General features: G+C 43.6%; 1 protein-coding gene across 3 annotated transcripts in view; it reads left to right on the top strand.

The window, feature by feature from the left end:
• Positions 1 to 2,589: 2,589 nt before the first annotated feature.
• The window catches only part of ZBTB38 (zinc finger and BTB domain containing 38), a 58,823-nt gene continuing 37,755 nt past the window's right edge, over positions 2,590 to 23,657 (top strand). The window contains exon 1 of one of the 3 annotated variants that reach the window (XM_073576614.1): positions 2,590 to 2,859. The gene's annotated coding sequence lies outside the window, so the exon portion shown is untranslated. Of the gene's footprint in view, positions 4,183 to 23,657 lie in introns of all 3 variants that reach the window. The other 2 variants (XM_073576612.1, XM_073576611.1) reach the window with 2 other exon arrangements.

Below are 23,657 nucleotides of genomic sequence, written 5' to 3'. Positions count from 1 at the left end.
TGGAGTCAGGAGGTGCATCTCTGACTACCTAAGGCTCCTGTAGGCACTGCAGCTAAGCTGGTCACAGATCACACCACTGTCCTAACAATCCTGAGCTACAACGCAACCAAGCAAAAAACATGGGAAATAAACAGCAGGTCAACATCATCTCTAGGCCCTGACTTACACATGCAATAATGACATAAATTATAATTCAGCCTATAAGATTAGTGTGTATCTTGGGCAGCATGAGCTAATTGTAAAGTGGCAAAATAGCATGTTGAATTAAAGCATTACGTTCCACATGCTCCTTGACATGAAGCCTGACTACTTTGAGTGTTTTATTTTTCAGCCTTACTCCCATACAAAATAACACTTTAAGGGATTAATCAGTGGACAATGAAAAGTCTACTAGGTTAGTATTATCAGGGCTTCTGCAGTAGGGCATATGTATCAAAACTGTCTAATTCTTAAGCCTCTTTCACACTTCAGTTGTTTGACATCAGTCAAAATCCGCCGTTTCTCTCTCTCTCTCTCCCAGACCTCTGTTCCTTTAAGTTTTATGCACTTAGCGACTGCAGCAGATCTGTCCAGAAAACGGATCTGGTGCATCTGGGTCGCCCTCCCAGGGCTGTGGGGTACTCGGTACCGGACCCGATTAGCTTCAATTGGATATGTCACGGCGTCTGTGACCCGGCCCGTGGCCCTGGGCGCCCATTGTAAAAGGGGAGGTTGTTTCAGTGTGCTTGTGGTGATGAAAGTTTATAAGTGATTCGTGACGCCACCTGTGGTATTCGGCAATGAAGATGTAAGCCGACGCTGCAGACAGATCCTCTGGGACAGATGGTGTGGTGCAGCAGTGATGGTATAGCCCTCCACAGGCAGGGCTGTAGTCCCAGGGCAGAGTAGGTGAGGTGACGCGTAGATGGTGTAATGTCAGGTACAAGGGATGTAGTAGTGCTGGGCAGGTTGACGCAGGAATAAGTGAAGGACACCAGGGCATGTAGTTCCAAAACTTTACTCACAGTCTGTTGTACAAACAGGTGCCCGCCTCCGTGCCGTGTCCTCGGGGTCAGGGACTCAGTCAACCTCCAGGCCAGATGGATTACTCCTTTCCAACACTCCGCCAACATGTACCTTTCTGAACGTCTCCTCTTATAGCTCTTTTAGGTGAAGTACTCCTAGTACTGAGTTACACTGGAGTTCCTCCTGTCCGATCTTCTTATGAACTCTACTTGTACGGCAGACAGCTGTAGCCTGCTTTGGGGACTTCTCGCTACTAAGTCCCGGTTCACTATCCAGTTGCTGTTGTGCCCCCAAGTCTTGTGTGGGAATAAAGTGGTCACTACTTCTATTCCTCCGGTGTCTCCTGCAGGACCATTAGTATCCATACAACCTCGGGGACCAGGCCCCAGCCTTGCGCTTGGAACTTCTAGGAAGGGTTCTTTTCTAACCCACGTCCTCTGTTCCCTTTTACTCCTCACGTTCCGTACTAATCTTTCTTTCTATGGAGAGTCAGGCTTTCAGTCTATGTTGCTCTCCTTCTTCCTTTCCCGTGCCAGCAGACCCAGGTCACTGGGATCTGCTGCAGCACTTTCATCCATCTATCCCTCTCTCCAGGGATCTTCTTCTCTCCAACCAACCGACTCCACTCCACTCACTCAACTCACTGTTGTCCTAAACTCTTCCCGCTCTTTTTATTGTAATCTAACTCCACCCACCTCCCAGCACGTTTCGTGTTCCAAGCAGGGAGCAACCAATGGGTGCTTTGCTATACTCCAAGCAGGGAGCCGCCGAAGGTGCTTTGCTACACTACTTTGTGGTGTGGGGTGCAGGTGTTGGAGTGTGGTCAGGAGTCTCCACCTTACCTGGATGGTGGGATACCCCACCTCAGGAGGAGGTGCAGTACCTCTGTGGCGACTGAGCCTCAGGGGCACCACACATTCGTTGTTTACAAAGCGGAAACGGATCTGTTATTTCACACTTGGACGGTTTGCAACTGACGTCAAACAACCTGAAGTGTGAAACAGGCCTTAGACAATGCAAACTTACAATAAAAAGACTTAAACTGTATCCAAATTTATCAAAGTGATTTATGTTGTGTGATAAATCGGTTTAAGTCTAAGACTGTGTAATCTAAGTTTACACCACTTATTAGTTCTTATTTTTTGCCACAATTTTGGTGCATTTGTTGCGTTGCACACTCTTTTTTAGCCTTGGCATGTCTCCTATTCAAACAAAGTTACAAAAAATGTCTAAAAACACATAATGAATCATCTAAAAAGTCATGAAGTACAGTATTTTAGCACACATTATGCCAGAATTTTGACGCCTATAGCTTGATAAATATGACCCACTGTATTTCTTTTTACATTAATATTTGGCCAGTTTAAATCTTGGGGATCGTTTTGTAAATTGCCTATTTTATTTAAAAATAAAAAAAAAAAATAACATAAAATAAAATATATTACTGCTAAATTGTGTATTAAGATTGAAATATAAAATATGATTCAGTGTACAATGCCCCGAAAGAATGTGTTCTTGCTCTGTCGTCACAGCCCATGGTCACAGTGCGGTAAAATATGCAGAGCAGGCAGCCAGACAGTTAATACAGCCAGCAGTCAGTAGGTGCGTACAGTTTAGTATGTGTTCGGCTATGACTTGTTTGCATTATGTGGGTCAGAGTACTCGGATTATGCAAGCGAAAAAACTGCAACGGATTACTCAATGTTTGAGCAGAATCCAGCTCTGAAGGAATCGGGTTGTCTTTTTTGTTTTTTTTTTTTTATCACGAGAGGAAATAACAATTCTTTAGTACGTATTTTCCTGTGCGACTGAGCAGCTGTAATGCCGATATATTTAGCACTTGCCGAGCCTGTGGTAAGTAGGGTGTTGCCTAAATACAATTAGCCGGTCAGATGACTGGATCTCGGTGGCTTGCAAACTGTGGAAAGGATATTGCTTTTAATAAAACTTAAACTGCAGCTTTCGAAAAACAAAACCCCCCAAAAAAAGGGGAGCAAATGATTGCGAATGCAGGGCGGTGTTGTGAATCCTGCCTGAAGAGGACATTACAGCTTCCCGAAGATCATCTTCAAGCAGTAGGCTCTATTTTGCAGTGAGAAGAAGGATGTCATACTTAATATGTTTGCATCCTGCATCAGCCCCGGAATGGTCATATGCACGGCTGTACAAGGCGACGAAGCTGGTGTCTTCCAGGAGCCCGTCACGTAACATCTGGGGAACTGCCAGCTGAGTAAAGGTTGTTGTTCATCTTTTATTATTATTAATATTATTTTTTGCCTTTTTTTTGCTTATTGTTCCTGCTGATGGCTTGTCGGTCATCCACATCGTTAGTTACATGCTGCGTTTAAGGTGAGCTGGATCTTTCCTTCTTCGTAAGCGATGCTGCAGAATGCATCTCTTGCAAAAGGCTGAAATGGCAGCAAGGATTAATGCCTTCTCTTCTGCATGCTGTGCTCCGAATCCATTAGACGCTGCTGTCAGTATGTAAATACTCAGACTGACATAACATTCTGTACCTCCTGCCTCTCGCTACATTGCATCACCATTTTACAGCCGGCATTTTCATCGTCATCTCATGCTAAAAAAAAAAAATACAAGCTTTTTTTAAAAAAAAAAAAAAAAAATTGACTGTGACAGGCTGCGTAGTCGTATTAATCTTGCTTTTAATCCTGTCCTGCATTTACCCGGCTAAATAATGTATGCTGTATTGTTAATTAATGTGAATATCAAATTAAAGCGCTTGGAAACTAATATGCTTGCAATGCAGGTAGGAGGAATGGAAAAAAAATCTATTTTTAACTCCTGCATAGCACTGTAGCTCGCCTCTCGCATGCGGAAGTCATGGGTAAATGGTCGGTTCTCCGGGGGAACAGAGAAGTGGCCCTTTGCAGTGGTCACTCCTGCCGTTAGTAATACAAAGCTGCGGATCAATGGCACACAGCATGAAGAAAACCCAGACGTGGATTATCATTGCTTACCAAGATCCGTTCCCCCAATGGAAAATCCACTTCTCATGAATGTCAGCCGTCCGAGCTGATTTTTACCGACGACGGCTCCTCATACCGTGGACCGAATTAAAAAAAAAGGTTTATTTTTATTCTTCCGTAACTTGGGCCACAAGCAGGAAGACCGAAAGTCTTTTACGGTGTTAACGGTATCCTTAAACGGTTCGCAGAGGTAGGTCGCAAGTGCATGTTGTTGTCGTTATGGTCCGCGCGCCGCGCCAACCCTGAATATGTCTAATCTTACGCACATTGCTAGATGTTATTAAGCAGACATGAAGATGAGAGAAGCCATCACAGAACAGGCGACGTACTTTTCTGAATCAGTCACCACGAACGGATGCTGATTTTCACAAGATGCCTTTAAGAAATAGATTTCATGTAAACGACCTCCAGGAGCCTCATCTCTTGCTCGGTTGCATAAAATGAATTTCTGCGTGAAAGGTGTCCTGCCACAGTATGGCGGACGGCTTATTACACATGTTAACTGTTCACTGCTCTCCGGTTACATATCGGATTTCATGCTGTTCCAACCGGAAAAAAACTACGTAAAAATGTAATAAAATACTACATTTTAATAAGCTCTGCTTTATAAACCGAAAACAGATCTTAGCTGTCCTGTTTCATCATTGAAACCATCCGGTCAGGCCTTTATGTGACAGTAACCCATTGCCTGCTCTCCACATTAATGCGTAATGCCATGACATTTAGAAAATTCAAGGACATTTCCGCCTTTTCTCTCGTGTTAAAAAAAAAAAAAGAAAAAATTAGATTTTTCTAAAAAAAAAAGCTGCTTTTTGTTCAGTAAAGCTGTTTGTGTTCCTGCCTTGTTGTTCTATGCACACTAATGAACATTCGAGGCCTGTAAAGGCCGCTGTGGTGGTTGCAGGGTTAATAGTCAGACTGACGCAGGATGATTCGATGTCGTGAATCCAAATCCAGACAGAACGGGGGTTTTTCTCTTCTTTTTTTCCCCCCCACATTATTCCTTGTGTGTGCGTGTTTGCTGCAAAGCTCCTTTAAGACTGAGATTCTGCATTCACGATGATCTCTCTAGACCGGGCCCGTGCCTTGTTACTGTGGCAACGGAACGTTTTTCGCTAAATGATTTTAACACTGGGGGGAAGATAATGTTATTTCTAGAAAAATTTCCACCAGGCAAGTAAAGAATGCTTTCCTCAGAAGGCATATTCCTTTTTTTTTATTCATTTAGTTTTGCTTGTTGTTTTTCTCTCATGATTTATTGTTTTCGAGCTGCGTGCTGCTGTGTATTCTCAACCCTATCGCAAGCGTTGATTCCCAATACATGCACGATATGTTCTCACACAATGGAAACGACAACAACCAAAAAGCGGCATATTGTCGGCAGAATTTAACACTTTTCCTGCCAGATGTTTTCTTGTGTTGCTAGGAACAACCAGCGTATGAATGTAAATGGCTGCGTAGAACTTAGTGAGGCGGGATGAAGCTTTTATTCTGACTAAATGTCACTATTCTTGTGTACGAAACAACATCTGAATCTAATTTATCGGCTGCTTTTCTCTGAACTCTGTCTTCTGCGCGCTGTCTCTTTTATTTTCTTTCTGTTTATGTTGTGTTAATGACTCATTTGCAGCAACGGCCATTTTGAGTCAGCTTGCACACCTCAAAATGGCTGCCAGGATGGTAGATAACGATGACATATTTTAAACTTTGCAGTGTAGCTTTTAATATGTTTTAACTATTGCTTAGCGCATCTACGTTAGAAATGATCTTGCATCTGTGTGTATAGCCCTTGCTATATATAGGAAAATGGCCGCCTCAGCTCAAACAGAGTAATTTTTACCGTAAACCTATGTTAATATTAATTTCTTTAACCTATGATGTACGATGAGATATTAGTAAGAATCTACGGGCCGCCACCAGCTTCTATTTCATTTCTCTCCCTATGAGAAATACAGCAGCCATTTTAAGCAACGTTATAACCTGCTGCAAAATGGCTGAAATACAACAAAACCCCAACCTGCTGACACATGTAATGTTATGCAGCAATCTATCGTTCTGTCGCTGTTATGATCGATGTGCAAAGAAACCAAGGTCGCTAAGTACCATTGCATTAACCCTTCGACTCTCGGGAGATATTAGGAATCCTCTACTGAACTATAGTTTCTTTTTGTAGCATATATTAAAATGGTGCATGGCAGAATAAGAAATAATTCATGTATCAGAAAGGAGCAGTATATGGTTTGCCATTACCATTGCCTTCATACATTAAGCAGTACGAGACTCTGTCAATTAAGATTACTGTGCTTTTTTGTGAGGAAGTGAGGATAGCTCAGTACGATGTCCGAACAGCCTGTGTGTCTGTATATGCCGACGCTATACTATGTAGCATCTGTGTGTGTGTATACATATATATATATATATATGTGTATATGGATAGATAAAGAGATATATAGATAGATAATGTAGATAGATAGATAGGTAATAGATAGGTAATAGATAGATTGATAATGTAGATAGATAGATAATATAGATAGATAGATGATAGATAATGTAAATAGATAGATACTGTAGATTGATAGATAATGTAGATAGATAGATAATGTAGATAGATAGATAGACAGATAATAGATGGATAGAAATTCAAAAATGGAGGCAGCACACCATTCACGGTCAAGGTTAGAAGTGCTTAAATTTAATAGCCCATCACAGCGACGTTTCGGCTCATGTTGGGCCTTTCTCAAGCAATACATGAGTGCACAAACAGGATATTATTATAGCATACAAATAATTAGACGTGCTTAATAATAGTTACATATAAAAGAGTATGACAGCTCATATACAGAGGACATACATAAAGTGCATAGATAGTCCATATGGACACAAGTGTATTAAAGTACAGTGCAGTGACATACAGTACTGTACAGTAACAGATCAAATACTAATTAGTAATTTACACACAGCTGTATATTATAAATCACTTTCATGGCTCCCCCCATTCTCTGCATACACACGCGTGCCGACAGCGGCGTCCTGCTTGACACAATGCGCATGTGCAAAAATGAAAAAAAGATCAAGATCGCATCTCCGGAAGTGAGCGTCACACCCCGCGTGAGCAGAACACAGCTCATAGAACCGGCGCCATTTTTCTTGCTGGTAGAAAGCAGTTGCACATGACAAAAGTTCCTGAGAAAGGATATCACATCCGAAACGTCGCCACACCATTTGGGCAATAAAGTCCACTTTTTCTACATTTTTTTGTGCTGTTTTTCTTTTTTTACTCTATAGATAGATAGATACCGTAGATAATGTAGATAGGCAGATAATAAATAGAAAATGTAGATAGATAATATAGATATATAGATCATAGATATATATAGATGATAGATTGATTTACAGCATTTTCGCACCATAACATTAAGGTTTGCAGGGACATGATAACTGCGGAGTTGCGATATGTTCCTAATACTGGGAATTCCCAGAAGATTCCCCTGCACCATATAAGAGTAATGGCATAATAAAATGCTGAGACATCATATTATTTCCATTGATTTGTGCTTCAGTGTCAAGATAGCTATCACTATAATACTGCACATATTACGATACATACTGACTCTACATAACGTCACATCAGCATATACAGGCACACACACTGTTTAGATATTGCAATAAAGTCGGGACACTGTGTGAAATGTAAAGAAGACAAGATTGTAATGATCTTATAGCGTATTTTATTCACAACAGAACAAAGCAGAAGGTGAAAGACATTTTACTTGAAAAATGAAGTCTGATGGCAGAAACACATCTGAAAAAAGCTGTGACGGCTCCATGTCTACCACTGTCTAGTGTCACCTCTTCTTTTTACAACAATCTGTAAACATCTGGGCAGAGACGAGACCAATTGCTGGAGTTTTGGTAGAGGAAAGTTGGCCCATTTCTGTCTGCTTAACAGTCCTGGGTCCTATTTGCCTGATTTTTCGTTTCATAATGCGCCAAATGTTTTCTGTTGGTGACAGGTCTAGACTACAGGCAGCCGGTTCATCTTTCTTCTGCAAAGTCATACTGTTGTGATGGATGAAATTTGTAATTGAGCATTGTCTTCCAGAAATATACAAACCCTTCGCTGAAATAGATATTGTACAGATAGGAGCATATGTTGTTCTAAAACCTCTATATAATGCTCAGCATTGTTAGTGCCTTTCAAGATGCGTAAACTACTCATGCCATAGACACTAATGCTCTATAATATCAAAGATGCAGGCTAATGAATTTTTTTGTGCAATTCCTTTTTTTAAATGAGCTTTGGCCCAGAGAAGACAGCATTTCTCGATTAGGTTAATATATAGCTTCTTCTTTGCATGATAGAGCTTTAACTTGCATATGTTGAGTATATGTTGTACTGTGTTCACAGACAATGATTTCTGGAAGCATTCTTTAGTCCATACAGTGATTTGAAAGACCAATTCATGCCTATTTCATGCAGTGCTGCTTGAGGGCCTATAGATCATGAGCATCCAATAATGACAGTCGGCCTCATCCCGTGTGCACATACACTGTAGATGGCAACATATTCAGTCTTTGCAATTTTATGTTCATAATGATTTTCCTGAAATTATTCCTCAATTTTTAGACACAGTTACGATAACTGTTCACAGATTGGTGAACCTCTAACCATATTTATTTCCGAGAGACTCTGCCTGTCTAACATGCTCTTTTTTTAAACAGTGATGTGACTGAGTTAAAAATTGACCCAGCTATTTTACATTAGCACCACTTACTTTTCCAGCCTTCTGTGAGCCTTCTTCCAGCTTTTTAGAGATGTGTGTTTGCCATCAAATTCTAAATGAGTTAATTTTTTGAAAATGAAAAAATGTTCAATATTCACCTTCTGATGAGTTTTATGTTTTATTGCAAATAAAATGGTTTACAAATTATTGCATTTTTGTTTTGTATTGTTTTACATTTCACACAGCATGCCATATTTTTAAGAGTGGAGATATATATATATATACAGTCATATGTAAAAGTTTGGGCACCCCTATTAATGTTAACCTTTTTTCTTTATAACAATTTTGGTTTTTGCAACAGCTATTTCAGTTTCATATATCTAATAACTGATGGACTCAGTTATATTTCTGGATTCAAATGAGGTTTATTGTACTAACAGAAAATGTGCAATCTGCATTTAAACAAAATTTGACGGGTGCAAAAGTATGGGCACCCTTATCATTTTCTTGATTTGAACACTCCTAACTACTTTTTACTGACTTCCTGAAGCACTAAATTGGTTTTGTAACCTCATTGAGCTTTGAACTTCATAGCCAGGTGTATCAAATCATGAGAAAAGGTATTTAAAGTGGCCACTTGCAAGTAGTTCTCCTATTTGATTCTCCTATGAAGAGTGGCATCATGGGCTCCTCAAAACAACTCTCAAATGATCTGAAAACCAAGATTATTCAACATAGCTTTTCAGGGGAAGGATACAAAAAGTTGTCTCAGAGATTTAACCTGTCAGTTTCCACTGTGAGGAATATAGTAAGGAAATGGAAGAACACAGGTACAGTTCTTGTTAAGCCCAGAAGTGGCAGGCCAAGAAAAATATCAGAAAGGCAGAGAAGAAGAATGGTGAGAACAGTCAAGGACAATCCACAGACCACCTCCAAAGACCTGCAGCATCATCTTGCTGCAGATGGTGTCACTGTGCATCGGTCTGCAATACAGCGCATGCATAACGCCTTTTTGTATGACCAAACAACTCAATCTTTGTTTCATCAGTCCACAGGACCTTCTTCCAAAATGTATCTGGCTTGTCCAAATGTGCTTTTGCATACCTCAGGCGACTCTGTTTGTGGCGTGCTTGCAGAAACGGCTTCTTTCGCATCACTCTCCCATACAGCTTCTCCTTGTGCAAAGTGCGCTGTATTGTTGACCGATGCACAGTGACACCATCTGCAGCAAGATGATGCTGCCGGTCTTTGGAGGTGGTCTTTGGATTGTCCTTGACTGTTCTCACCATTCTTCTTCTCTGCCTTTCTGATATTTTTCTTGGCCTGCCACTTCTGGGCTTAACAAGAACTGTACCTGTGTTCTTCCATTTCCTTATTATGTTCCTCACAGTGGAAACTGACAGGTTAAATCTCTGAGACAACTTTTTGTATCCTTCCCCTGAAAAGCTATGTTGAATAATCTTTGTTTTCAGATCATTTGAGAGTTGTTTTGAGGAGCCCATGATGCCACTCTTCATAGGAGAATCTAATAGGAGAACTACTTGCAAGTGGCCACTTTAAATACCTTTTCTCATGATTTGATACACCTGGCTATGAAGTTCAAAGCTTAATGAGGATACAAAACCAATTTAGTGTTTCAGGAAGTCAGTAAAAAGTAGTTAGGAGTGTTCAAATCAAGAAAATGATAAGGGTGCCCATACTTTTGCACCGGTCAAATTTTGTTTAAATGCAGATTGCACATTTTCTGTTAGTACAATAAACCTCATTTGAATCCAGAAATATAACTGTGTCCATCAGTTATTAGATATATGAAACTGAAATAGCTGTTGCAAAAACCAAAATTGTTATAAAGAAAAAAGGTTAACATTAATAGGGGTGCCCAAACTTTTACATATGACTGTATATAATATATAAAGCTCAAGTGTGTGTATGTATGTATGTATGTGTGTGTATGTCCGGGATTGGCATCCGCACCGTCGCAGCTACAGCCACAAAATTTGCCACAGTCACACGTCTGGACCCCGAGAGTGTCCTAAGCTATGTTGTGAGGTGAAATTTTAACCCCACGCATTCCAATTCACCAAACAATTTTGCCCCTATCTACATAATGGGGAAAAAGTGTGTGTGTATCAAGCCCCGCCCCTCATTATGATGTCATAATGGTTGCCATGGCGACGCTGATGTCATCATAGGTTGCAAGCCCCGCCGCTCATTATGATGTCATAATGGTTGACTATGGGATGGAGGATGTGTGATGGGTATATGGGCACTGGCCTATGGAATGGAGGATATGTATGACGGGTATATGGGCACGGGACTATGGGATGGAGGATGTGTGATGGGTATATGGGCACTGGACTATGGGATGGAGGATATGTATGACAGGTATATGGGCACGGGACTATGGGATGGCGGATATGTATGATGGGTATATGGGCACGGGACTATGGGATGAAGGATATGTATGATGGGTATATGGGCATGGGACTATGAGATGAAGGATGTGTGATGGGTATATGGGCACTCGACTATGGGATGGCGAATATGTATGATGGATATATGGGCATGGGACTATGGGATGGAGGATGTGTGATGGGTATATGGGCACTCGACTATGGGATGGAGGATATGTATGATGGGTATATGGGCACGGGACTATGGGATGGAGGATAATTATAATTTGTTATAACTAACCACAGTTAGTTACTATGCCCGGGCAGCGCCGGGCTCTTCAGCTAGTATATATATATATATATATATATATATATATATATATATATATTGCTCAAAAAAATAAAAGGAACACTAAAATACCACATGCTAGATAACACTGAATGAAATATTCCAGCTGCAAATCTTTATTCATTACATAGTGGAATGCGTTGAGAGCAATAAAACATAAAAATAATCAATGTAAATCAAAATTAATATCCCATGGAGGTCAGGATTTGGAATGATACTCAAAATCAAAGTGGAAAATCAAATTACAGGCTGAACCAACTTCAGTGGAAGTGCCTGTTGTCCTCCCTACAACCCCTGGGAACGGTCCTGATGAGGTGGCAGATGTTCTCCTGAGGGATCTCCTTTCAGACCAGGATTAAAGCATCCGTCAACCTCTGTGGTGCAACGAGACAATGATGTCCCTGTGCAGCCCTTAAAACAAATGCCTTCCAGCACCATTACTGACCCACTGCCAAACCGGTCATTCTGGAGGATGTTGCAGGCAGAAGAATGCTCTCCATGGCATCTCCAGACACTGTCATGTCTGTCACATATACTCAGTGTGAACCTGTTCTCATCCATAAAGAGCACAGGGCGCCAATGTCGAATATGTTAATCTTGGTGTTCTATGGCAAATGCCAATCGCCCTGCTCGGTGTTGGGCTGTAAACATAACACCCACTTGTGGACGTTGGGCACTTATATCACCCTCCTTCTGCTGGGTTGTTGCCCTCCTACAACCTCATCCACGTCTCCTGGTGTACTGACCTGTCTCTTAGTATCTGCTCTATGCTCTGGACACTGTGCTGATAGATACAGTTATCCTTCTTGCCACAGCTTGCATTGATGTTCCATCCTGATGAGCTGCACTACCTGAGCAATTTTTGTGCGATGTAGACACTGCCTCATGGTACCTCTAGGGGTGAAAGCAATGACAAAATGCATAAGTGACCAAATCAAAAAGGATAGTAACAGAGAAATGTTCTGTGGTCACCACCTGCAGAACCACTCCTTTATAGGGTTTATCATGCTAATTGCCTATAATTTCTACCTGTTGTCTGTTTCATTTGTACAACAGCAGGAGAAACTGATTCACAATCAGTGTTGCTTCATAACTGGACAGGTTGATTTCACAGAAGTGTGATTGACTTGTCTTTTATGAAGGTTTGCATTAGTTCATGTAAAGAACATGCCTACTACTGTGAACATTTGGTTTTCTTTTGAATGTGAAGCAAACAATGTATAGAAGAAAATAACTGAAAACTTCTGTGTGCATAACGATTCATCCTTAAAGTCTCCTTTTGCTCAACTACAGCTGCAAGTCACTTTGGATCAGTCTCTATGAGCTTTCCACATCTTGCAACTGAGAATTTTGCCTATTCCTCAAGGTAAAACTGCTCCAACTCCTTCAAGTTAGATGGTTTCCTCAGGTGAACAGTGATGCACAGATACTCAATTGGATTAAGGTCTGGGCTTTGACTATTCCATTCCAAAACATTAACATATTTCATCTTAAACCACTTGAGTGTTGATTTCTCAGTATGCTTTGGGTCATTGTCTTGTTGGAAGGTGAAGCTCCGTCCCAGTCTCATATCACTGACAGACTGAAACAGGTTTTGCTCAAAAATATCCCTGTATTTCGTACCATCCATCTTCCGCTCTACTCAGACTATTTCTCCTGTCCCTGCTGCTGAAAAACATTCCAAAGCATGATGTTGCCACTAACATGTTCATTGTGGGGATGGTGTTCTTGGGGTGATGAGCTGTGTTGGTTTGCCACCAAACATAGTGTTTACCTTTGTTACAAAAAGTTTCATTTTGGTCTCATCTGACCACAGCACCTTCCTCCATACCTTTGGGTAGTCTTCCACATGTCTTTTGGCAAACTCAAAACGAGCCTTACAATTTTTGTGTGTAAGTAAAGACTTTTTTCTCCCCACTCTTCCATAAAGCCCATCTTTAAGGAGTGTATGGCTTATTGTTGTCATATAGACAGATGCTCCAGTCTCTGGTTGGGAACTCTGCAGCTCCTTCAGGATTACCTTTGGTCTCTGTGCTACCACTTTGATTAATGCTCTCCTTGCCCAGGCTGAGAGTTTTGGTTGGTGGCCCTCTCTTGGCAGGTTTGTTGTGGTACTATGTTATTTCTATTTCATAATAATGGACTTGATGGTGCTCTGGGGCATCATCAGAGATTGGAATTTTTTTTATAACACAACCCTGACTTGTACTTCTCAACAACTCTGTCCCTGACTTGTTGGAGATCTCCTTGCTCATCATGGTGGTGTTTGGTTAGTGGTGCCTCTTGCTTAATGGTGTTGAAACATCTGTGGACTTTCTGTAAAGCTGTGTATATGGGTCGCCCTCGCTTCACCCAGGGCAGCGGGGTACTCGGTACCGGGCCGGGGTCAAGGTGGGAATGCATCACAGCAGCGGTGACCTGGTCCGTGGCCCTGGGCGCCCAATATCAATGGCGGTGATGTTAATGGTGTTAAAGTTTAGATGAATAGTTCGTGATGCCACCCGTGGTATTTGGCAAGTGAGGTGTTAGCCAACGCTGCGTGCAGATCCGCTGGGACTGATGGTGTGGTGCAGCAGAGATGGTATAGCTCCCCACAGGTGGAGCTGTAGTCCCAGGGCAGTGTAGGTTCAATGGATGAGGAGAGGCGCAGAATGGTATGGAGGCTGGTACCCAGGTGTAGTGGTGCAGGAATAACTGGAGGACACCAGAGTATGCTGTTCCAAAGCTTTACTCACTGTTTGCAGTTCACACAACTGCCTGCCTCCGTACTGTGTTCTCCAGGTCAGGGCTCCAGCCAACCTCCAAGCAGGATAGGATTCTCCCTTCCACACTCCGCCAACATGTACTTTACTGAACGACTCCTAAAATGCGCCTTTAGGTGCGAAGCACTCCAGTACTTAGTTACCCTGGAATGCCTCTCTCCAGGTGTTCCTAGTCTTTACTTGTATGACAGACAGCTGTAGCCTGCTCGGGGACTCCTCACTACGTCCCGGCTCTCTATTCAGTTGCTGTTGTGTCCCAAGTCTATGATGGGAGCAAGGCATTAGCGGCTCACTACTCCTCCGGTGTCTGTTGCCGGACATAAAGTTCCAATCAACCTCGGGGACCGGGCCCCGGCCTTTGCGCTCTCTGGACTGGAAGGGTTCTCTCTCTTTCTCAACCTGCTTCCCACCATCCTTCTCTTCTCCTTCGTTCCGATCTGTTCTATCTCTCTTATGGAAGGTTAGGTTATCAATCTTATCAGTCTCTCTCTCTGGTCTTTCTCGTGCCAGCAGACCAGATCACTGGGACCTGCTGCAGCACATCCCTCAGACACCCATCTTCTCTCTTCTCTCTCCTCTAACCAACTAACTAATAACTTTCACTCTTCCCTCTCTTTTATATCTAACTCCACCCGCCTCCCCAGCACCTCTTGTGTTACGAAGCCAGGGACCACAAAAGGCACCCTATGACCTTTCCAGCATAAAGCATGGATGGGTCCCTGCTGAACTATCCTGTGTGTGGGGTGCAGGTGTTGGAATGCGGAAAGGAGATCCCAGCCTACCTGGATGGTGGGGCACTACACCTTAGGAGAAGGTGCAGTATCTCTGTGGCGACTGAAGCCTCAGGGGCGCCACATATATACTGACAGACCATGTGACACTTAGATTGCACACAGTGGACTTCCTTTCACTCAGCATGTGACTTATGAAGGTAATTGCTTGCACCAGAAATTTTTAGGGGATTCATAACAAAATGGGTGAATACACATGACAATTTTTATTTACTTTATCCAGGATTAAAAAAAACATTTAAACAGTTTGTGATGTAATAAAAATCGGTAAAAAGCTAAGTGGGGTGAATACTGTAGCCACTGTATGCAATAAACATCCCCTGTAATGTAAGTACAATTATTCAAAAGGAAATCGCTCATAAAGAACAATGTAAATATTAGGCACTGCTGATCCCATCAAATTAGCAGTGAATCGCACATACTCCTAATTAATGCACAATTTGTAATAGATCATTGTACTTTGGAGTTGCCCAATAGTCCTAATTATTTATTTATTATGCTTTGCTTATATAGCGCTATCTTATTCTGCAGCACTATACATACATTAACATCGCTGTCCCCGATGGGGCTCACAATCTAGATTCCCTATCAGTATGTCTGAAATGTGGGAGGAAACCCACACAAACATGGGGAGAACATACAAACTCCTTGCAGATGTTGTCCTTGACGGAATTTGAACCCAGGACGCCAGCACTGCAAAGCAACAGTGCTAACCACTGAGCCACCGTGCTGCCCAACTATTAATCAAAATATTGACTTTTTGTTTCTCAGTCTCATAGAATTGTAAGATGATAGCTATTGTCCTATAATATTTTGTCAGTGTCTGTCCGAGAACAAAAATGTACCGTAATCGCAATTATTATCTTTCCTCAAAATACATAAAATGTATTCATGTGTAATTATAAAAGCAGGGCCGGCTCCAGTTTGTGTGGGTTTTTGGGTAATAGAGTCCCAGTGGGTCTATCTTTGCTTTTGATTTTTCAATTTTGCCTTCCAAAGGTTATATGAGGGCTGTTTTTTGTGTCATGAGGTTTAGTTTTCATCATTACCATAGTTGAGTCCATATAACTTTGTGATCTTTCTTTATCCCATTTATTTTTAGACACAAAGTGACCAAAAACAGCTATTATGCCATTTCAATTCTATTTTTTCATTTCGGCATTCACCATATGAGATAACAGCTTATTTTTAAAAGAGCTAAGTAATAGTATAGGACGTACCTTTGAGGTGTAAAAATTGGTTGCTTCAACTTTTTGTATGCCTCCATACATCTATAATAACGTTAGAAGACATGCAGTAGGGAAAAAAAGTATTTAGCCAGTTACCAATTGTGCAAGTTGTCCCACTTCGGCTGGTTTCACATTAGAGCTTTTTTGCGCAGCGCATCGTGCGCGTCCATGCGCATGCGTCATGCGCACCTATGTTTAACATGGGGGTACATGGTCTTGCGTTTGCACGCGTTCGTATGCGTGTTCGTGCGCATGCGCTTTTTTAATGTGTGCGCCTAGGCGCACCTGACACAACCAGTTGCATTTTTGGGTCCACCCAACGGCGTAAAAAAAAGCATGCGCACATTTGCGCACGGAATGCGACAAAATAACGCATTACAGTCTATGGGAACGCAGACGTGCTCAAAAAACGCATGCATTTTAAGAGTTAACATGGCTCAAAACTGGTTAAAACGCATGCACCTAAAAAACGCAAACGCATGCAAATCGCATGATGTGTTTTTTGCATGCGTTTCTATTGCGCATGAAGCGCTGCACTAAAAAACGCTAATGTTAAAGTAGCCTTAAAAAGATGAGAGAGGCCTATAATTGACATCATAAGTAGACCACAACTATGAAAGTCAAAATGAGAAAACAAATCCAGAAAATCACCTTGTCTGATTTGGCAAGATTTATTTTGCAAATTATGGAGGAAAATAAGTATTTGGTCAGCTAAAAACATGCAAGATTTCTGGCTCTCACAGACCCGTAACTTCTTCTTTAAGAGGCTCCTCTGTCCTCCACTTTACCTGTAGTAATGGCACCTGTTTGAACTTGTTATCAGTATAAAAGACACCTGTCCACAACCTCAAACAGTCACACTCCAAACTCCACTATGGTGAAGACCAAAGAGCTGTCAAAGGACACCAGAAACAAAGTTGTAGCCCTGCACCACGCTGGGAAGACTGAATCTGCAATAGGTTTGGAGTAATGAAATCAACTGTGGGAGCAATAATAAGAAAATGGAACACATACAAGGCCACTGATAATCTCCCTCGATCTGAGACTCCACGCAAGATCTCACCCTGTGGGGTCAAAATGATCATAAGAACGGTGAACAAAAATCCCAGAACCACACGGGGGGACCTAGTGAATGACTTGCATAGAGCTAGGACAACTGTAACAAAGGCTACCATCAGTAACACACTACGTCACCAGGGACTCAGATCCTGCAGTGTAAGACGTGTCCCACTGCTTAAGCCAGTACATATCCGGGCCCGTCTGAAGTTTGCTAGAGAGCATTTGGATTATCCAGAAGAGTATTGGGAGAATGTCATATGGTCTGATGAAACCAAAGTAGTACTGTTTGGTAGAAACAAAACTCGTCGTGTTTGGAGGAGACAGATGCTGAGTTGCACCAAATAACACCATACCTACTGTGAAGCATGGGGGTAGCAACACCATGCTTTGGGGTTGTTTCTCTGCAAAGGGACCGGAACGACTGATCCGTATACTTGAAAGAATGAATGGGGCCATATATCGTGGGATTTTGAGTTCAAATCTCCTTCCATCAGCAAGGGCATTGAAGATGAAACGTGGATGGGTCTTTCAGCATAATAATGTTCCCAAGCACACCACCAGGGCAACAAAGGAGTGGCTTTGTAAGAAGCATATGAATGTCCTGGAGTGGCCTAGCCAATCTCCAGATCTCAACCCCATAGAAAACCTTTGGAGGGATTTGAAAGTCTGTGTTGTCCAGCGACAGGCCCAAAACATCACTGCTCTAGAGGAGGCCTGCATGGAGGAATGGGTCAACATACCACTGTTAGGAACGGCGGAACGCACGAAATAAAAATAAATAATAAAGTGCGTTTGCCGCTCGGAGTCCACCGTGCAGTAGATGTTACAACCGCTGCTGAGTAATGGCAGACGAGCAATATGGCGATATAACGCGCACGGCTTCAACTTCAGCCGAAGTGCACAGAGCGGGCTCTGTTCACACACAGAGGCGCCGCAACAAAAACATACAAAAAGGCTGATCCTGTTAGAGTCACAGGCCTCCATTAAATGCACACACGCTATAAGGTCACAGGAGCAGGCACTAAGACAGAGGGGCTGCGTCCGTCTAGACCTACCGTGTGTGCGGCGTCGCTACTGCGAACGCCAGAAGGGCTGCAACTGAAGCGCGGCGCAGGACACTGCCGCTGGGTGACACAGCTGCAAAGCAGACGCTATGTCGGACGCTAGCGCAGAGGTGCGGTGTGCACAGTGGCCTAAGGCTTGCCACAGACTAGCGCAGACTACTGAACTAATTTCCTAACCACATGCGTAATATCAGAGGGAAGGGGTTTCATAATAAGTCAGTCACCAGAATCATACATCCGTCACCATTCACACATAGCAGTATAGTCTATACTAGCGCATGGCGGAACGGCCATGCACGCTTTTTATAGCAGCCGGGACCTTCCGGAAGCTTCCAGATCTCCAAGATGGACCAATGAAATCTGGAGCAGGACCTGAGCACATGACTCCCGATCTCCAATGGGAAACCGTCTCATGAGCATGCTCAGTAGGAGGACAGAGGGACTTAGCCCCTGGAGAGATTTGCTGCAAGACAATCTCCTCTGCGGTAGATAAAGAGCAAGAGACCGCAGAATGTAAGGGTTTGGATTCCTGCAGAGCAGACGCAGGAACCTGACTCCTAACATTACCCCCCCTCCTAGGGCCCCCTCCTCTCTGAGCCTTCCAATCCACCACCCTGTGCCCATCAGAGGCACAGGACTCAGACTGATGTCCCGGTAGGTGACACGGAAAACCGGGACACATGGAAGGTATCCGAGGCAGCAAGATCGCCATTTTTAAGAAGGGACACGTGGGAGACAACGGGAGCCGCAAAACCGCCTGGAGCATAAGTTGAAGTGGGATGCCGCGGTGTGTCGGCGAGCGTCTCCTCTCTCTGTTTAAGGAAGCTTACCCGAGCACACGAGGCGCATGCCTGAATATATTTCTTAATGTCCAGAGCCCTGTGCGGCCACCAATACGACCCTGCCAGGAGTTTTGCGGTCTGCATGTAGCCACAGTGACCACCCGCCCTGGACGTGTGCGCCCACGCGAGGACCTTCGGCCGAAGGTGAGGAGGGGCAAAGGTCTTGCCCGGCGGCACAGAGTTTGGCCATTGCGGGGCCCCGTTATCCTTGTGAACAGAGTGCTGACAGTGGCAGCCGCAAGTGGAACTTAGTGTCGGACGCTCCTCGAGACTGGCGCAAGACACCTCCATGGGCTCTGGGAGTGAACACTCTGGCTCGGGTGATTCCAGAGGTTCAAAGAGGTTGGGAGCTGGAGTAACCTTCCGTCTGGATTGAGCACGCTCCAGCACGCGCTCCGAAAAACGGAGATCAATACGGGTGGCAATGGCAATCAACTCCTCCAGACTTACAGGAACCTCTCTGGTAGAAAGAGCATCCTTACCATGCTCAGCTAAACCTCTCCAAAACACAGGGATGAGGGCTTTGTCAGACCACTCCAGCTCGGAAGCCAGTGTCTGAAAACGAACGGCGTACTGACTAACCGAGAGGGATCCCTGAGTCAAAGCCAAAAGCTGTAGAGAGGTGTCGTGGGTGACCCGTGGTCCCAGGAAGACCTGCTTAGTAGCTGTTAAAAACTGAGCAGCGGTCCGAACCTCTGGGTCACCACGCTCCCATAGTGGCGTAGCCCACTCCAACGTCTTGCCCGACAGAAGGGAAACAATAAACCCCACCTTGGCCAGCTCCGTAGGGAATCGCGCAGCCAGTAACTCCAGCTGGATAGAGCACTGGCTGACGAAACCCCTACAGGAGGCGCCATCGCCAAAAAATTTATCGGGCAACGGGAGGCGGGTAACTGTCAGCGCGTGGGAGGATGTGGACATACGAGAAACCGCCTCTGCGATCGCCTGTACAGCAGCCTCCGAAGACTTCGCCGCTGCGATAACACTCTCAAGAGTAGCCAACCGGCCCTCTAGCTGGCGAATGCACTGAAGGAGTTGCTGCTGATCTGCCATCACTAGCCAGACCCTGGCGCTAGTATAATGTTAGGAACAGCGGAACGCACTAAATAAAAATAAATAATAAAGTGCGTTCGCCGCTCGGGGTCCACCGTGCAGTAGGTGTTACAACCGCTGCTGAGTAATGGCAGACGAGCAATATGGCGATATAACGCGCACGGGTTCATCTTCACCCGAAGTGCGCAGAGCGGGCTCTGTTCACACACAGAGGCGCCACAACAAAAACATACAAAAAGGCTGAGCCTGTTAGAGTCACAGGCCTCAGGTAAATGCACACACGTTATAAGGTCACAGGAGCAGGAACTAAGACAGAGGGGCTGCATCCGTCTAGACCTACGGTGTGTGCGGCGTCGCTACTGCGAACGCCATGAGGGGCTGCAACTGCAGCACGGCGCAGGACACTGCCGCTGGACGACACAGCTACAAAGCAGACGCTATGTCGGACGCTAGCGCAGAGGTGCGGTGTGCACAGTGGCCTAAGAATTGCCGCAGACTGGTGCAGACTACTGAACTAATTCCCTAACCACATGCGTAATATCAGAGGGAAGGGGTTTCATAATAAGTCAGTCACCAGAATCGTACATCCGTCACCATTCACACATAGCAGTATAGTTTATACTAGCGCATGGCGGAATGGCCATGCGCACTTTTTATAGCAGCCGGGACCTTCCGGAATCTTCCAGATCTCCGAGATGGACCAATGAGATCTGGAGCAGGACCTGAGCACATGACTCCCGATCTCCAATGGGAAACCGTCTCATGAGCATGCTCAGTAGGATGACAGAGGGACTTAGCCCCTGGAGAGATTTGCTGCAAGGCAATCTCCTCTGCGGTAGATAAAGAGCAAGAGACCGCAGAATGTAAGGTTCTGGATTCCTGCAGAGCAGACACAGGAACCTGACTCCTAACAACCACCAACAGTGTGTGCCAACCTTGTGAAGACTTACAGAAAACGTTTGATCTCTGTGATTGCCAACAAAGGATATATAAGAAAATATTGAGATGAACTTTTGTTAATGACTAAATACTTATTTTCCACCATCATTTGCAAAATAAATCTTGCCAAATCAGACAAGGTGATTTTCTAGATGTGTCTTCTCATTTTGACTCTCATAGTTGTGGTCTACCTATCATGTCAATTACAGGCCTCTCTCATCTTTTTAACTGGGAGAACTTGCACATTTGGTGGCTGACTTAATACTTATTTACCCCACTGTAATTAGTTCATCATCAGCCATGCCTTTTTATAAATCTTGCGAGTCAACCCCTGTGCCATGCTCTGTCCTAAGGTGTCTTAGTCATCAGAGCGTGCGTAAGACCTACATCAGATGTATATTAGTCATCAGAGAATGCGTAAGACCCACATCAGCTAATAGCACTGGACAAGGCTCACATATTCCTTTAGAATATGTCAATGAGCGTTTAGCAAAGAAAGGCTGGAGAACCAGAAACACAAAGCTGTGAGGAGGCAGATCATTTCTGCAGGACAGCATCTTGGTGGCCAACAATGATATCTACTTATCTCTCCTATGACGTTTACCCGTTGGTTACGATCTGTCATGCACAATCATTCTGCAACTAGATAGAACAACTTGGGAAAAGAATGGGATATTTATAGTGTATAGGTGCTGTAAAAAAATGTATTTTCTCGTAGGAAAAAAACACTAAAAATTATTAGATGACTTACTTTTATTTTTCACAATCACTGGTGTTCATGTCATCATTGAAATGGAATTGTTTTGATGCATAAAGGGAAGCTATCATCAGAAAACAACCTACTATTTAAATCAAGCTTTTCTGTTAAATGTATTTTTTAAATATTTTTGACAATACATTTTTTTACATATCACAAACTGTATTAAAAATTAAAAAAAAAATAGAAATCTTGTCACATTTTATGCTGTGGAGTCTTCTGAGACCCCATAGCATAATAAATGTAATATATGTAAATAGTTTAAAAAAAACTCATAATCACCTCACAACTCACCTCTCTACTCCTCGCCATCACCCGTCCGGTCCTCATCGCAACTCCAGATCCCTGTCACAGGGCAGTAGGGGGGTGAAGCAGGAGATGTGGAACCAGGGCCCCTGAACTGCCCCTCAGGCTAAGGGGGTGCCCTGACTTTCCTTAACTTGGGGGTACACTTAATGATAGTGAGGCCCAAGTCCCCGACCTGTCCCTATCTCCTATTTAGCCCTGAGCTAAACCCCAACCCCCTCCCCAGGAGGTGAGACAGGGAATAGAGTAAACTGCACCAAATACAAAGGAAAATGTAATACAGACACCTCGGGGTTAAATAAAGTAAATGACAAGACTTAGCTTGCTCTGCTGCAATGCTCCAGGACAGCAGAGTTAGCCACTTGAAAACAGAGTACAACTGAAACACCAAAGAACTCTGTCAGCTCCTGAACTCTAGCTTGGTTGGTATCCAAAGAGGAACAATATCACCAACGATTATCTGGTGCACCTGTTGAGCTTAAGAAGGAATGTGGGAGTGGTTTCCACCTGCATAGATAATTAATCACAATGCAGTAATACCAGCGGCCATCGGGGGGAAAGGAAAACTCAACAGCAGGCTCGCTAACCATGCAGTAACACCAGCGGCCATCGGGGGCAAAAACTAATGGTGTATAGGTGCTGTAAAAAAATGTCTTTTCTCGTAGGAAAAAAACACTAAAAATTATTAGATGACTTAGGCTGGTTTCACACTTGCGTTTTTTTTCGCGGGATTTTAGCGCTAAAAAACGCATGTGGTTTTTTTCCCTATACTTTGCATGGGATGCGCTTATGTGCGCATACACATGCGTTTGTATGCGTTTTTCCGCGCATGCGTTTTTTTGCGGTATGCGCTCAGGCGCACAAAATGCATCCTGTTGCATTTTTTGGGCGTCCGACTTGCCTCAAAAAAACGCATGCGCACGCAATGCGTTTTTTTACAGCAAGACACCCATTATAAGTCTATGGGTGCGCATATGTGCGCATTGGCATGCTTATGTCTGCTTTTTTTGCGCATGCGTTTTTTTTTACCATTAGTTGGACAATGGAATTTAGGGGTTTGGGTTAGAGTTAGGGTTAGTTAAGGGGGTTTAGGGTTTAGGGTCAGGGTTAGGGTTAGGGTCAGGGTCAGGGTTAGGGTTAGGGTCAGGGTCAGGGTTAGGGTCAGGGTCAGGGTTAGGGTCAGGGTTAGGGTTAGGGTTAGGGTTAGGGTCAGGGTTAGGGTTAGTAAAGTCATGGTTTGGGTTAGTGTGAGGGGCCACCTAATGTTGGAAAAAAACGCAAACGCGGTAAAAACGCACTAAAAACGCATACAAACGCATAAAAACGCTGCGTTTTTTTCATGCATGCTCAAAAAAATGCTTGAAAAAAACGTAGCATTTGTATGCGTTTGTATGCGT

Source organism: Dendrobates tinctorius, unplaced genomic scaffold (assembly GCF_039654945.1).
Source record: "Dendrobates tinctorius isolate UK_male_01 unplaced genomic scaffold, ASM3965494v1 ptg000049l, whole genome shotgun sequence".
NCBI lineage: Eukaryota > Metazoa > Chordata > Amphibia > Anura > Dendrobatidae > Dendrobates > Dendrobates tinctorius.
Note: the sequence above shows the minus strand (reverse complement) of the source record. Positions and strands in the feature narration are given on the sequence as shown.